Below are 15,781 nucleotides of genomic sequence, written 5' to 3'. Positions count from 1 at the left end.
AAACTCAACAGAACCTATACAATGTGCCATCAACTATCAGTTGTTAGAGTATCAGCACCATAACTATAAACAGAATTAGGGCAGTCAAAAAAAAAAAATTCGGTACAGTTCGGATTCGGCCGAATTTGGCCCTTGTGGGTTCGGTACGTGCCGAAGTCCGAACTCCCCCACTTCGGATCCGTTCAATTCGGCCAGAATTCAAAGTTCGGAAAAAAATTCGGCCGAATAAAGCCATTAAAAACACAATCGCGCCTTTCCGCGGCTCTGGGGGGGCATTTTTTAAGGTTGAGGTCCCAAAATTTCAGAGGAGCTTGGAGGGACCCTCCTTGCCAGAACTCCCAAGTTTGGTTAAGATTGGACCAGGGGGTCCGGAGTTATGGGGCCCGGAAGGGGTCCCCCCATCCACCCAAAGGAAAGAAAGAACAGAAGCCGGCTGCTATTCATGCAATGGGCGGGGGGGACCCCTTCCGGGCCCCATAACTCCGGACCCCCTGACCCAATTCTCACCAAACTTGGGGGTTCTGGCAAGAAGAGTCCCCCCAAGCTACCCTAAAAGTTTGGTACCACCACCTCAAAAAATGCCCCTCCAGAGCCGTGGGAAAAACCTCCCTATGCCTGCTGGTGCTGAGAGATTTCTCATTAAGCTTGTTTCCTCTGCGGTTAACCACAGACGCCCAAAGTGTTAACCCCTCATGGGAAGTAGGTTAATGAGAAATCTCCCAGCATAGGCAGGCATAGGGAGGTTTTTCCCACGGCTCTGGGGGGGGGGGCATTTTTTGAGGTGGGGGTCCCAAACTTTTATGTTAGCTTGGTGGGACACTCCTTGCAATAACCCTCGTGTTTGGTGAGGATTGGGTTGGGGGGGCTGGAAGGGGGCTTGCCCCCTTCTCCATAAAAACCAATGCAAAACTTTTGGCTTAGGGCTTAGGGCTATCCATGGCTACTAGTCAAAGTGAATACTAGTCATGATGCATATCTCTAATCTCCAGGGTCAGAGAGGTTTTGCCTTGGATTTGCCACTCTCTAGATGCACATTCCCCCCAGCCAAATTCTCAAAACTCAACAATAAGCCCCCATGCAGAGTTTGGAGAATCTGGCTGGGAAAATGTGCATCTGGAGAGTGGCAAATCAAAGGCAAAACCTCCCCTGCTTAAATGACCAAGAGGTTTACCTCCCTCACCCAAGCCTGGGTGCTACTCTACCTAATAACTAGTGCACCCTTAAACAAAGTTAACCACCAACATCACAATTCACAAACAAGGCAGCTACCTTGAAGCAGATGGATCTCCCCTGCATGCAGGAATCACACAGGTGAGGCGGCGCAACACTCTAGGAACCCAAGCTAACTTCAACCAAAGTACACTGGATCCCCCCCCCCCCCGCGGGCAGAGACTCACACTGACCCACTTAACTCCAGCCAAAGTTGGCAACCACAAAAAACAGCAGGAATAACACTCCCACAAAGGCAAGCCCACCCCAACCAGAACAGGTAATCCCCCCCAAACCAGAAATCACAGTGTACACACACAGAGCAACAACCCAAACATCAAATTTAACATAAAGAGCCCCAAACCAGGCCAAGCTTAACAGAGACTCAGTCAGTAAAAGCCTATGCCAACTCCAGGCCACAGCAGGAATTAGAAAGCCAAACTTGGGAACAGTAGCACAGGCCAGAAATCACAGCCCGCACACACAGAGCAACAAACCAAACACCTTTAAAATGACTATTCACTGTCCTGATGCAAAAGGAGAAATTCCCACCCCACCGCACTCGCCTGCTCATTGTTTGCATGTGTGTGTTAAGTGCCGTCAAGTTGCTTCCGACTCATGGCGACCCTATGGCCATTTATTCATGGAAAGGTTTGCATTGGAGTTGTCACTCTCTAGATGCACATTTTCCCCATCTGAATTCTCAAAACTCTGCACGGCGGCTTATTGTTGAGTTTGGAGAATATGGATGGGGGGGAAAGTGCATCTAAAGAGTGGCAACCTTCCATGAATGAAAGTCCTCCAAAATGTCCCATCTTTGACAGCCCTGCTCAGATCTTGCAAACGGAGGGCCGTGGCTTCTGTGGCCCCCGCAGGCGGCAGGATCGCTCGGGAGATTGGAGGGGGGATTGGAGGGGGGGAAGGGCAGGCGATCCACTGCAGATCCCTCGCCTGTCTTCCCGGGACTCCCAGGAAGGCGAGCGGGAGGTTGGCAAGCTCCTCTGCTCTGCCTGGACAGGCAAAGCAGAAGGGTTTAAAGACCCCTCGCCTGTCTTCCCGGGACTCCCAGGAAGGCGAGGAACACACACCCCAGGCAGAACCGACGACAGCCCCCTTTGGCTTCCCCCCCACCCACAGAAACTGCTCCCTCCCCCCACACACACAGACTCTGCTTTCCCCCCCACACACACACATACACAGGAGAAAAATTATAGATTAAAGCCCCCAAAGGGGTCTTACTGTGGCTGTCTTCTGTTCCAGCAGGACGGGCTGTAATCCAAGATGATTCCAATTAGGCACGGAACGTTTTGCTCTGGAGAGATGCACACAGGATCGGATCGGCTGCCCCATTCATCCCATAGGGGAAATGGGGAAAGGGGAAAGCCCATATCTCGGGACCCCCTGACCCAATGTTCACAAAACTTGGGGGGTTCCTTAAGAAGCTTAATCTAAAGTTCCAGTGAAAGTTTTGTGTCTGCACCCCCAAAAATGCGCCCCCTGCAGCCATGGAAAGAGAAAAGGGGGGGAGGCGATATTTCTGCCCCCACTGAACCCATCTTTACAAAACTTGGGTAGTATCTTAAGAATAATTCACTGAAGCTATGATAAAAGTTTGGGGGCTATATCCCCAAAAAAGCACCCCCTGCAGCCACATAAATGGAAAAGGGGGGGAGGGAAAAGGGGGAGAACCCATATCTCGAGACCCCCTGACCCAATGTTTACAAAACTTGGGAGGTATCTTAAGAACACTGGTCTGAAACTCCGCTCAAAGTTTGGGATTTGTACCCCAAAAAATGCGCCCCCTGCAGCCATGGAAAGAAAAAGGGGGGAGCCCATATCTCGGGACCCCTTGACCCAATGTTTACAAAACTTGGGGGGTACCTTAAGAAGCTTCATCTGAAGTTCCAGTGAAAGTTTTGTGTGTGCACCCCAACAAATGCGCCCCCTGCAGCCACAGAAAGGAGCGAATGTGCACAAGCACCCCCCACACACACACGAGGATTTCGCTCGCTCTCTCTCTCTCCCTGGCCGGGCCGCACATCAGCTGATTCCTCCAGTACTCAATCCTGACTGATTGGCCAGAAGAAGACCCAGCTTGCCCACCGATTGGCCGGGGGAGGAGAATGCTGCTTACTGACGGTTATGCTGCTTACTGACGGCCGAATTGGCTGAATTTATTCGCGAACTCCCGAACTCGCTGAATTCGGCCCCCCCGGTTGCCCGCCAGTTTTGAGTTCGGATCCGTCCGAACAGAAAAGCAACGAATCAGGGGAAATTCGGTTGATTTTCAGTTCGGACCGAACCGAATTGACAGCCCTAAACAGAATGCTATAAAGTTAGCAGTAGTCAAATAGGATGGTATTATAACAGAAAGATTCAGGTCAGGAAGAGATCTCAGCAGAGAAAACAAGACTGTGGATGATATTACTAATATGTATTATCTGTTGCTGTATGTTTTTATCTTGGTCTCACTGCATTATATTTCTGCCTATGTAATGCCATTAAATACATTGATGAATATGTGATGTTTAATACTTATGGCTTGTTTAAAATTTCTGAAATCCTAGTCCTATTGCATGGTTTATTATATATCGCTTCATCGTATTGAGTGTACTATTTGGAATGAGTTTCTGGCTTCCATCACAGTGGTATCTGCTCCAGATCCTCCCCAGCTGGTATTGGTGATGAATGCTTGGCAAGATTACTGATGTTTTCAAGATGGTGGAGGAAAGCTGATTTTTGTGGTCCTGAACCTCTGCATTAGACCATGTAACCAAGTGCCCATCCCCAACTGCACTGGGATGTATTTCAGTCACTGCATCTCCACTTCCTCCACTGTATCTTTCTCCTGCCTTAGGCCCAGAATATGCTGTGCACACCACAAGAGCTGTATGCAGTTGCTCACAGTGTTCACCCAATAGGTGCTGCTAACAGAAGTAACATTTGATGTAAACTCACTCAATCTACTCACTGGACTGGTACCTGCACATTTTTTATTCCCCTTAAAGGTATAGGGCATGTTTTTTTTGTAAATTCATTTAGTTAGCATGTTGCAAAAAATATGAGCGTATTAAACCAGCGTAACTGACCTCACAGGGTTGCTGTGAGAATAAAATAGAGGAGAAGAGAATGCTGTAAACTGAGTTAGGAAAAAGGTGGGATATAAATGAAGTAAATAATGAAAAATAATTGAAAATAGGGAGGCAGATTAAAGGTTAGGAAAGGGAAAAAAATAAGCATGGAAAGGTGAGGATACGGAAGTAGCCAGGAGGAGGAAAAGAGGAAATGGTCTGGGAAGGGGTAAGTTAAATGCCCCCCCCCACAAGTCCTTGCAAGTCCATCATGAAACTGGGCCAGTAGTCAGCTTCACACAGCGTCTGGAATCAAGCAGTATTTTCCCAGGGAGAGGTTGCTAGGGGAAGGGGAGGAGGAAAGGCTTGAAGACAAGGGCAGATAAAAGTAGCTTGGAAGGAAGCAGGAAATGGGGAGAGGACTTTCAGGAAGGGAAAGGGAAAATATTGGGGGAGTGGAAAATGAGATGCCCTCTGTAAGTCCTTGCAGGTCCTCCACTTGGAGTGTATGTATTTTACATCTCCAGAGTCCATTGGATGGATCATGAGGTGCCAACAGAGGTTCTTCCAGAAGAACATTTCTCTTTGCAGTGGAGGGGAAGGTGACTTTTGTCAGTTTTTTCCCCCTCATGCAGCCTTCCAGTTTGCCTCTCACGCAGCTCGTCGGGGGGGGGGGGTATTGTCCAACAGGAGCACAATTTGGGGAGTCATGGAAGGAGCAGTGGGAGGGGGCAGGGGAAGTTACCTTCCTAAATTATGACTCTTCCCACATTGCTTTGGGTCCAAGCATATGTGGGGAAGCAGAAGTTGGCAAACAGTTGGGATGGCAGAATAGGATCTCAAATACAGATTTCTATAAAAATAATTGGGGTGGGATGCTAAAATGACCTCACTCCCCCCTCACCCCCCAAATCCACGGTGGGCCAAGATTATGTTTACAATGCTCTCAAACTTCTTTGCCTCCAAATATAAAGATATCAAACAGAGTATCTTTTTAAAAGCATCATCTAGTGAACGGAGAATGATAACTCCCCCCCCTCACCCAGTTCAGTGTGTGTGGGGGGGATAGGGGGTCCTTCCACTGACTTCTTTGGCCTTTGCATGAGGCCCATAGTGATGCATGTTCTGTAAGAATCCAGATGAGAAAACTTCATTGTAAGTCAGCTTTGAGTGGGACTTTAGCTCGCCAGATTTGTTGCCCCATATGACTATTCAGAAAAGTCTTTTTTCATACATAATTGGAAAATTGCAATCTTTTCTTAATTCCAGTAACTTAATCCTTCTCTTCTTTGGTCTTCAGACCTTGCTTATTTTTGCTTCCAACTCCTTCATTTCCTTTTCTGTCTCTTCTAATCTGTCATTCAGCTGTCCTTTATAGCTGATACCACAGAGTTAATTTGCCTCTTATTATAGCTTTTAAATGAGTCCCATACACTCAAAACAGAACGGTGATTGCTTTTCTGTTCCAAAAAGCTCATCAGTCCTGCTTCAGGTATATATTCCTTGCCTGGTTTCCAGTGTTCAGTATCCTCTGGTATGTTTAACAACTAATTACTAGTGTGTAAGAACATATGGAAAGTTCTCTTTTACATAGGTTTTTTTAGTACAAAACAGAAATCATTTGCTTGAATTCTTCTGAAACATTTATTACACCGTTTTTAAAAAGGGCTTCAAGAATATTAAGGTTGTGAATGCAAAGCTGTGAGGGCTATGCGATAGTCTTTAAAATGGTTTTATTACTTTCCTTACGGATAACAGGCAAATTTTGATCATGAGGTGAATGGCATTTGGTGAATGGGGCTTAATTCAGCTGTTTTGTATGTTCAACATATGAGGCTGAAGAGCTTGGTGAGTACTGTGGAAAACACTTTTTGCAGCTGGCTCATCAGTAACGCGAAGCTTAATCCCACCGATAAACAACTTTGTTTCCTATTGGCAAAGGCTAACCTATAGTTGGGGCACCCTTTAGTCCCAGTGTTTACCAATCTCAACCTATTAAAATTTCCACTGATGTTTTTGTACAATCTCTGCAGTTGTTGCCTTTCCTACTTAGGGTATCGCAGTTTCATTCTGTTCTTCGTACCTGCTCATTTCTTTAATTAATTATCCCTATTTTTCCTCTTCTGGTCATTCTGTGCAGCTGAGCAATACTTGTTTTTCTTTGACATTTGCTATTATTTCCAAAGGAATTATTCACAGTCTGTAAGCATGGCAACCCAACATTTCACGCAGTCTTCAAGTCATTATATGGTTGAATTATCCTTCAGTGACTTTTGAATAATGTTGTTTTTATACTGCTTCGATGTAATATATTCCATAGTATTATTTATAGGAGCATAGTTTTGATTATGGACTGGCAACATTAAATGTATCAAGGCAAGAGAGATAGCATACTTCACAGGAACAAAGTAAAAGCAAAACATAACCTTTTAATGTATCACTGATAGCCTTTGAATTGCAGAAACAACCCTCCACACCCCTGTTGTGCCTTGAAGGAAATCCTTGAGCATGGGAGGTATTTGAGCATCCAGCTCCCAGTGTGAGGTTACGATGCATAGATGTTCTCTCTCACACACCCATGACATTGTCTTTTGAGGTCTATGTATGCAAACAGTGGTCTGCTGTATTACCTTTAAAGAGTCTCAAACCTGCTTACAATCGCCTTCCCTTCCTCTCCCCACAACAGACACCTTGTGAGGTAGGTGGGGCTGAGAGAGTTCTGAGAGAACTGTGACTAGCCCAAGGTCAACCAACAGGCTTCATGTGTAGGAGTGGGGAAACAAACCTGATTCACCGGATTAGAGTCCACTGCTCCTAACCACTATACCAGGCTGGCTTTCCTAATGGACTAGGTAGAGGGGAGTGGTAGATCTCACATTGAAAGGTCTGCTGAGAATATGATACCAACATCTGTGCTGACTAACAAGGGATTATAAAGTTCTGGAAATGCCATTGTGTAACACAACAAAACTGTGATATGAAGATATGGCACCAAATATTTCTCGAAGGAGGTGAAGTTTATTAAATTGTTTGAGGACATGTGAAATTTGAAAATATAACTCCAGCTGACTTGGATGGGACTGCTATACTGTGAAAAGACTGGTTTAAATAACCTATAAATATTGGAGAATTCTGTGTTGACCTGGAGGTATCTGGAGGGGGAAATCAGTGATAGACATTCAAGCTGTACTCTTGAGATTCATGAGCTGCCAATTCTGTGCTCAGTCCACAAAACTGTCCAGACCTATCAACTCTGCTTCAGGATATAAAATTTTTGGAATAAAAAATGCATTACATTTATAATTCAAGAAATGTGCTCTTAGGGATAATTCATTTTGCAAAATATATTTTCATATGTGCCCACACTCAGCCCATGAGTTGTATCCCTTTGGAAACAAATGTTTGGAACAGTAACAGTGGTTCTAGTGTCCTTTGCTGGATACTTCAGAAAGAATATTTGGGGAATAAGAGACAGAGCTGGAAATAAGTATGAAATGCAGATTTTGTAGCGTTGACTTTGTGAAGGGTTAGAACATTGTTTTGGAGGGCTCCATTATTCATGACAAGTAAAGGCAGAACTTGAGTTATGTTAGGTCACTGGTAAAGAAATCTCAGAAAATCATTTCTGTAGAAAGTTCTTCAGAAGCCATACTTTTTACTGCAACAGTATTTTCAAAATGTTTTAGTGAGTTAAAAAAAATTTATTGGTTCTATTTTTTGTATTTATTTATCCATAAAGCAGGCTACCTTCGAGCAACAGTCTTACCTTTGAACTCTGAGGAGGTAACTGCAAATAATAGATTTTTGTAAAGCAAACTCTAAAAGCTCCCTACACTGACTTGTTTAATGTCGGCACTTTTAAGGGCCACGGACTCCCAAGCCCAACCACAGGTAGAAATAAAAGTGTCATTTTGTTTTTTTTACCTTATACTGTTGAAACAGAGCTTACCAATTAATGAAGTCCTCTTTGTATCCATCTTACATGGAATACTTAAGGAAGTGGCCACATTTAGGAAGATGGAAGTAGGGCTGTCAATTCGGTTCGGTCCGAACTGAAAATCAACCAAATTTCCCATGATTCGATGATTTTATGTTCGGACGGATCCGAACTCAAAACTGGCGGGCAACCGGGGGGGCCGAATTCAGCGAGTTCGGGAGTTTGCGAATAAATTCGGCAAATTCGGCCCCCCTTCAGGGGAGCCCGCTGAAAGGCGCGGGCTGCCCTTTAAACTGATCTGAGCCTCCCAGCTGGGAGGCGCAGGTCAGTTTAAAGGGCAGCCCGCCCCCCTTCAGCGGGCTCCGCTGGAGAGGCGCGGGCTGCCCTTTAAACTGACCTGCGCCTCCCAGCTGGGAGGCGCAGATGAGTTTAAATGACAGCCCGCGCCTCTCCAGCGGAGCCCGCTGAAGGGGGCGGAGCCCAGCTGGGAGGCTCAGATCATTTTAAAGGGCCCCCGCGCGCCTTCAGGGAATCCCTCTGAAGGCGCGCTGGGGCCGAATTTTCCCCCGAACTCCGGATCCCCCCAAATTACTGGGGATCCGAAGCGGGGGAGTTCGGACTTCGGCACATACCGAACCCACAAGGGTCAAATTCGGCCGAATCCGAACTGTACCGAATTTTTTTTTTTTACAGCCCTAGATGGAAGGACTTCTGCCAAGTTGTTTTCTTATATCTGCTCAAAACTTTATTATTTGGGAAAGTCAGGTATGTAGCTAGGGCTCACTGAGGGGTGCAGGAGAAATAGATTTTATTTAGTACGTACGTGGTTTTTCATATGAAAAATGTGAGCCGGCCAAAGCAATTCAGCTCAATCACCTTGTAGTGATAGCTGGGGGCTTGATCGGCCTGCTCAGACAAAAGGGACCATTTCCACAGAGGCGAGTCCTCCTTCTTATTAAGTAACTGCCTCCATGTGACCCAAAAGGGTGTCTGCAGCTCCTTGACTAAGCTATTTGGCTACAACAATAATTTACTAATAACTTGAGAGGCAAGGCTAGCAAAAGGGGCAACTGTATATGAGGTTTTTCTTTTATCGGTGGTTTCCAAAGGCAAGCAGTTAATAGTGTATAAATGGTGTGTAAGAAGGAGGAGTTGGTTCTTATATGCCAACTTTCTCTACCACTTAAGGAAGACTCAAACCAGCTTACAATCACCTTTCCCTCCCCTCCACACAACAGACACCCTGTGAGGTAGTGGGGCTGAGAGAGTGTGACTAGCCCAAGGTCACCCAGCTGGTTTCATGTGAAGGCTTGGGGGAGGATCCAGTTCACCAGATTAGCATCTGCCGCTCATATGGAGAGTGGGGAATCAAACCTGTTTCTCCATATCATAGTCCGCTGCTCCAAACCACTGCTCTTAACCACTACACCACCCTGGCTGGTGTAATGGTTAGAGTGTCGGAGTAGTGTCTATGAGAGCCAGATTCAAATCCCCACTCTGCCATGCCAGCTTGCTGGGTGACCTGGGGGCCCGGTACACACAGCCTAACCTACCTGACAGAACGGTGTGGGGATAAAATGGTGAAGAGGGGAATGATGTAAGCTGCGTCTGGTCCCCATTGGGGAAAAAGACAGGGTGTAAATGAAATAAATAAAATCTCTCATGCACAACTGTCTTTGCATGCCTTTTTGTACATATACAGAATACTAAGAAAATTGCTTGTTTTGCCATAGGAAGCCCTTGGAATAATGACTGGGTTGGGTCCCGTGGATCTGTTCCACTAATAGTGTTGACTTCCTCCAGTGCAATGTACTTTCACGCTAGTAGAAGAGCCTGCTGCATCACAGGAAGGCACCACTGTTAGTGGAACTGATATAAGGGGCCTATTGTTTTCTTTCACGCCTGCTAGTCTTTATCAGGAAGGCATTTCAAAAGAGGCACTGGATGAAGGGGTTCTGAGTTATCAGAACGAGGTTATTTTTTTTAAGCCAAGCATTTATCCACCAAATTTAACACCGTGTCAGTTGTCTGTTTCTCATCTGTGAAACCCATCTGTGATTTTCATGGTCACTGTCCTCATTACAAAATAGCGTCAATAGTTCACTAGTTGCTCACATTATTTTCATGACTTCACATTGAGCAGGTCCACCCAGTCTCCATCAAGGACCACAGAATGAAATAGTTATTTCTGGCAAATGTTTGTTGTTTGTAACTCATGCTCAGAATGTTTGTGTTATTGTCACATCTGTATTAAGTTTCAACTCTCTTAAATACTATTTCAGGCCAAAATGCTTTTTCTAAAATAAATGTTTTTTTTTCCTTTTCCTTTCCCCCTTTATTTTATTTATTTATTTATTTACTTACTTACTTACTTATTTACTTATTTATTTATTTAATTCCTAACCCACCCTCCCTGGCCAAAGCTGGACTCAGGGTGGGTAACAACACTAAAACCACAAATATACAATAAAACATTTAAAACCATAAACCCATTTCTAAAATTATTAAAAGATGGTCCCCATCTAATATAGTGCACACTGCAGCAAGAGATGCTGACACCAAGGAAAACCAGATAAAACCGGGTTGGTTATCTGCCCCACCTGTAATATCAGTTTTGTAAAGTGCGGGGGGGGGGGAGTAGGGAGACCAGCATTGATATCATCTGCAGCTGTCCTCAGTTATAGGCCTGGTGGAATAGCTCTGTCTTACAGGCCCTGTGGAACTCTTTCCGGTCCCGCCGGGCCCAGATGGTACCGGGCAGAGCATTCCACCAGGCTGAAGCCAGGGCCGAAAAAGTCCTGGCGCTTGTCGAGGACAGCCGCACATTCTTGGTGCCGGGGACCACCAACAAGTTTTTATCAGCAGACCGCAACACTTTTCGGGGGGTATACCAAGAGATTTCTTCTCTAAAGGAACCTAACTGTATATTCTAGGTACCTATATACGAGATGTCCATCAGCTATTGAGAAGGCATGCCTTTCATCTTGCCTTGTTCCATAGCCCTGATCCTGATAACTATCATTACGAACACAAATTAAAGTGACCTGGACAGCCTACTGAAATTGCTGGGACAATAATGTGGCCCAAGTGTCTGTCACCCTCTTTGTGTTCGGAGTTTCAAGTTAGAATTGAAGTCAGTTGTGCTCCCCATCCATTAGGGTTAAACCAAACATGAAAGGAGGAAGATCACATAGATTGCCAACGACACCTCTCTCATTTCCTATAATTCTCTCCTTAAAACCCACCTTTCCATAAAAGCTTTGTTCCCTTTACAGCCCATTCCTGAGCCTAAAGAATGAAAGTCCTTAGGAAGCCAGGAAGGGGCTGAGCCAGTATTCTGCCCACTTACGCTGCCCAGGGTGGCACGGATGCTGGCAGGGTGACCTGGATGCCATTCTCCCGGCGCGGCTGCAGCAACATCACTCAGGGACGCCAGCTCAGCCTCGCGCCAGCATCTGGATGGTACATTTCCATGCGCCGTACTCCCGAGGGCGTTCCTGGGGCATTCCCATGCAGGGCCAGGGAAGGAGCTGTCTTTAGGTGGCCTCCTAAGGACTTTCAGCCTGGGAACGCCCCCTTTCCCTTTCCCCAAGATACACCACCTTTTTAGGTGGCGTATCCCCACCTTTTGGGGTGGCATATTCCCATGCAACCTTATGGAGCGGTTGCACAGGTTTTTGAGGGAAGGTTTCAGCCTCAGTGCGGGGGGGGGGGGAGGAACCGCCTTTGGAGGCAGCATGGCTGGGCTGCCTCCAGTCACCAGTGCAGCCCTTCCCCTCAGGAATGGGCTGTTAGTCCTCTTTCCCTTCTAGAATTAAGGTTAATCACATGCAATTGGAATGAATACCAATTATCTTCTTTACCTCCTCTGCCCTTTTTTGTCTCCCTTATGTATGTCACATTGTAGATGGTAAGCTGCTTGGGTCAGGAGCCTGTTTCCTTGTGCTCAGCCAAATGCCACACACATTGATGGTACTGTGTAAATAATAAGACCAGCTAATGAACCATGGTATAGAGAAGAAAAGACTTTTGCAGATCCAGGGTAATGTGGGGGAGTTGCAAAAGATTACAGTACCCAGAGTAACTTCAAATAATTTTACTTATAACATAAAACTTGTGCATACAACATTTCGGAGTCAGAGTATATAATTTCAAAATTGGAATGCAAATTGGCCACAACCCCAGCTGTGAAGTCATTGGCGTAACATATTGGGCTGGATCTTAAGCATCAGCCAACCCCAATGTGACTTGATGTGTGGCTCCTGCTACCAGTGATCCCACTGGTGTCCCCCATATGTCAGGCAGATTATTATGAACACCAGGGTGAGAACTGCTAGGTGATTCTCTGCCAAGTGGCATTGTGGTGCCCATTTCTCTGATTAATTTTAGTTCAACACAATGTCCTTTATTAATTTACTAAGGGGATCCTTCCCAAGGTATATTTGCAGGACGCCTGACCCATACGGATGCAGCCCAAATGCCAACCTGCCTGGGTTGTGATGGAGCTGATACTAGAACCCCGCACAGGGAGTGGAGGGTGGGTGCGACGTCCAGTGGCGCTCTGATGGATCCAAGGTCCCTCTCCCCTTTTTATCTGTCGGGAGCGGACCTGAGTGAAAAGCCTCACCCAGCCTCGGTCTGCTCTGCCCCTCTCTTCCAGAAACGGAGGGCTACAGCTATTGGCCCATTTAAACTGCCTGGGCTTCCCTGATTGGATGGGACCTCCAGGGTAGTGGGGTGCCTGGCCTCGTGCCTCCTGGTTGCTGCCTGGCCACGTGCCTTAGGCACCCATGCCCTGAACCCCTGGTTGCCCTTTTGCACTTCCCCCTGTCCCGGAATCTACAACCCAGGCTCCAGGTAAGTGCTGGAACCTTTTATTTCTTAGAGGGTTTGTTAACATCACTACTCCTTGTCACTACTAATTTATGGAATATAAATTAATAGTTTGCCCAGTGCACATTAAGATCACAGAATTCTTGCAGCCTGTAGTAACAATCAAACAAATAATTGTTACTGACCTGATGCATAAGTGCATACAAAAAGGAATGATAACACTGTGTACTGAATATTTGAGTGGAAGAAACCCAGAGGCAAATATATTGAAATCCTATATTAAAGGGTACAGAAAGTTTGGTTTAGAGGTTGTAAAACAAAATGCTTTATTTCTCAATGAACATGTAAACTAGAGGAGCCGCAAACCATTGAGAATGTGTCTCTATTCCAACATGGTTAAAAAGTCAGCTTTATTTGTTGTTTTTTTGCAGTATTGATATACTTATCCTAAACATCTCTTTGCAGCTCATTCAAATTAGAATGGGAATGGTTTACAACCAAGCACTAACAATTGACTTTAGTTATTGCGGTGCAAGTAGTGCCTGCTTGAGTTAACTGTTGCGGTATCCTCTGCTTGACAAGTGAGGCACAGCTGCAAAGAACTGCTTGCTACATAAAATGCCTGTTGGGAGGTGAAGCATGGGGCAGAGGTCAGGACAGACATTTATTTGGAGCCTACTTGTATCTGAAAATGTGCTTAAATAGGTGAGTTTTAGAGGGTTAGTAAAAGTTTTCATCCTCTTATGTTACTTGGGTGATTTTTCAATAGATATTTTTCAGTTTGTACCAGCATATTTTAAAGCACAGTAGTTGTCTGTCAAACTAATATTGGCGGGTGCTTTAGCGAGCCCTCAGAACCCCTCATGCCCAGAGTCCCAATAATTATACGTTGTCCTAGTTAGAATGGCCCAGCACAAGATGCTTCCCAGACTGCCAAATGGACCCAGCTGGTCTTTTAAGAGTAGTTTAGAATACACTTGTTTTCTTTATTGCAGGGTAACATTTACTAAGTATAAAATGTGTAGAAGTAATCCAGATATGAAGAAAGAGCTTTAAAGTAGGGTTTGAATAATGGAATTTCCACATAGCAAAGTAAGATTCTTCAGTAGCAGGCCTTCTGATCGGGGTAGGTGATCATCAGAGAAATGACGGTTGGGTTTCTGAATGAAGACAATTAAACTTTTCACCACCAGTATTTCGTTCTTCATGTCCACTGTTTTTTAATTGTTCCTCAAGTGACCCTGAAGCAGCAAAGGTATTTGTCCTTCCTCAGAGTACGTTGGTGACTTATGACAGACATCTTGTCGACAAAGCCTCCCTCAGGATTTTTTTTCTTAAAACCTAACTTCAGAGGGCCTGTGACCTGATTAGCTCCCAGATATGTCAGTAGCAGCAGAGCTGTGTTTTTTCCTTGTTAGTATGTATAGAAAGGGTATAGGTTAAAAAAATTATTTATACCCACTTTTCTCTCCAATGGGGACCCAAAGCATTCTCTGCTCTTCCACTGTATCCCCGCAACAACATAATGTTAGGCTGAGAGTGTGTGATGGGCCCTAGGTCACCCAGGAAGGTGGGGATTTGAACCTTGGTCTCCCAGATCCAAATCTGACCCTCTAACCACTACACGACACTGGCTTTCCATGCAAAAACGCAATAACGCCAAAGTAAAGATAGATTATGGAATAAATGACTGCACAGCAGAATTCCTCAGGCAGTCTGTAAGGAACAGAGCCTCAAAACAGAGGTCGGTCAAAAACATCCGGTCCAACAGCAAGAAAACTAGCCAGAAAGATCTAATTGATGCTGCTGATGGAAAAAATAGCCTCTTCAGGCCTCTGGAGCTTCCAACTGCCACCCCCAGTCCTGGTGAAATGGAACTGGGTAATCACATTTTGGCAGCTGACCACAAGTTTATTGTGGCTTTCTCAATTTTTTGTTGAGCTACATAAACTTATGACTTGAACAAACTCTCTCTATAGTAGAAGAAGCATCAGAAACCTAGTTGGTTTCAAGTCTTTGTGTGTGAAATTTTGATTCACATCGTAAAGAATAAGAAACTCGATTTCCCTGAGTTTTCAATGTATTTTGTATCAGCAGAGAGAATTCCTGGGCTGTTTTTGCCATGTCCGTCTCATGAGATCCCTGGAGTGGAAGGTGGTCAAAGCAACATTTGCCGTTCTGTTTCCTGACATCTGGGATTCCACCATGTATGTGGGGTTCCAACAATACAGCGTATATTTTCAGGAACAGCAACAAAGAGAGGAAAATATAATGGTTGTGATCCAGCAGTGTACCATGAAGACACACACAAGGGTTGTGGGAAAAGTGAAATCTTTATGTGCTGACTCTGTCCCATCCCCATATATACACAGGTCTTTGGAACATGGCCAATATGTACAAAAGTCTTTAAGATTCTGGTATTCTTCAATCTAAAGATAGATCGAATTATGTGAACTGGCTGTGTGAGAGAAGTGTCAATTTCCTTTAAAAAAAGAGTCAAGTGTGTAGTCCTCCTCTCCAGCTTCTAATCTTTTATCCTAATACCATACCTGTATTTGCCTCTCTGTGGACATTCCCCTGCCTGACATCTGCTGTAGACCTTGGCTTCGACTAGCCATAGCCCCAATAAACACTTCATCCTTGAGAACCCCGCAGTCAGCACCACATCTTAGTTTTAGAGTGGTCTCTAGAGATTCAGCTGCAAGATGTCTGCACGCCTCACATTTTCCAT

Source organism: Euleptes europaea, chromosome 9, assembly GCF_029931775.1.
Source record: "Euleptes europaea isolate rEulEur1 chromosome 9, rEulEur1.hap1, whole genome shotgun sequence".
Taxonomy (NCBI): domain Eukaryota; kingdom Metazoa; phylum Chordata; class Lepidosauria; order Squamata; family Sphaerodactylidae; genus Euleptes; species Euleptes europaea.
Note: the sequence above shows the minus strand (reverse complement) of the source record.